Source organism: Calidris pugnax, unplaced genomic scaffold (assembly GCF_001431845.1).
Source record: "Calidris pugnax isolate Ruff unplaced genomic scaffold, ASM143184v1 scaffold3010, whole genome shotgun sequence".
Taxonomy (NCBI): domain Eukaryota; kingdom Metazoa; phylum Chordata; class Aves; order Charadriiformes; family Scolopacidae; genus Calidris; species Calidris pugnax.
Genome location: NW_015092913.1, coordinates 1,827 through 2,453, shown reverse-complemented (window position 1 = coordinate 2,453; position 627 = coordinate 1,827).

Genomic DNA, 627 nt, shown 5'->3' with positions numbered 1-627 from the left:
GTCACCCCAATGGAGGGGCTACTTGCCCCCCCCGGGGCATCTTTGACCCCCCCTGGGGCATCTGTGACTCCAATGGGGGGGGAAACTGCCCCCCCCAGGGCATGTTTGACCCCCCCTGGGGCAACTGTGACCCCAATGGGGGGCATCTGTGACCCCCAGGAGCATCTGTGACCCCAAAAGGGGGCATCTGTCCCCCCCGGGGCATCTTTGACCCCCATGGGGGGCATCTGTCCCCCCCCCGGGGTATCTGTGACCCCCCCGGGGCAACTGTGACCCCAATGGGGGGGGTTCTTGCCCCCCCTGGGCATCTGTGACCCCAATGGGGGGGGCAACTGCCCCCTGGAAGCATCTGTAACCCCCCCCCGGGGCAACTGTGACTCCAATGGGGGGGAACTGCCCCCCCTCCCGGCATCTGTGACCCCCCCGAGGGCTATCTGTCACCCCAATGGAGGGGCTACTTGCCCCCCCCGGGGCATCTTTGACCCCCCCTGGGGCATCTGTGACTCCAATGGGGGGGGAACTGCCCCCTGGGGGCATTTGTACCCCCCCCCGGGGCAACTGTGACCCCCCTGGGGCATCTGCGACCCCAAGGGGGAGGAAACTGCCCCCCCCATGGCATGTTTGACC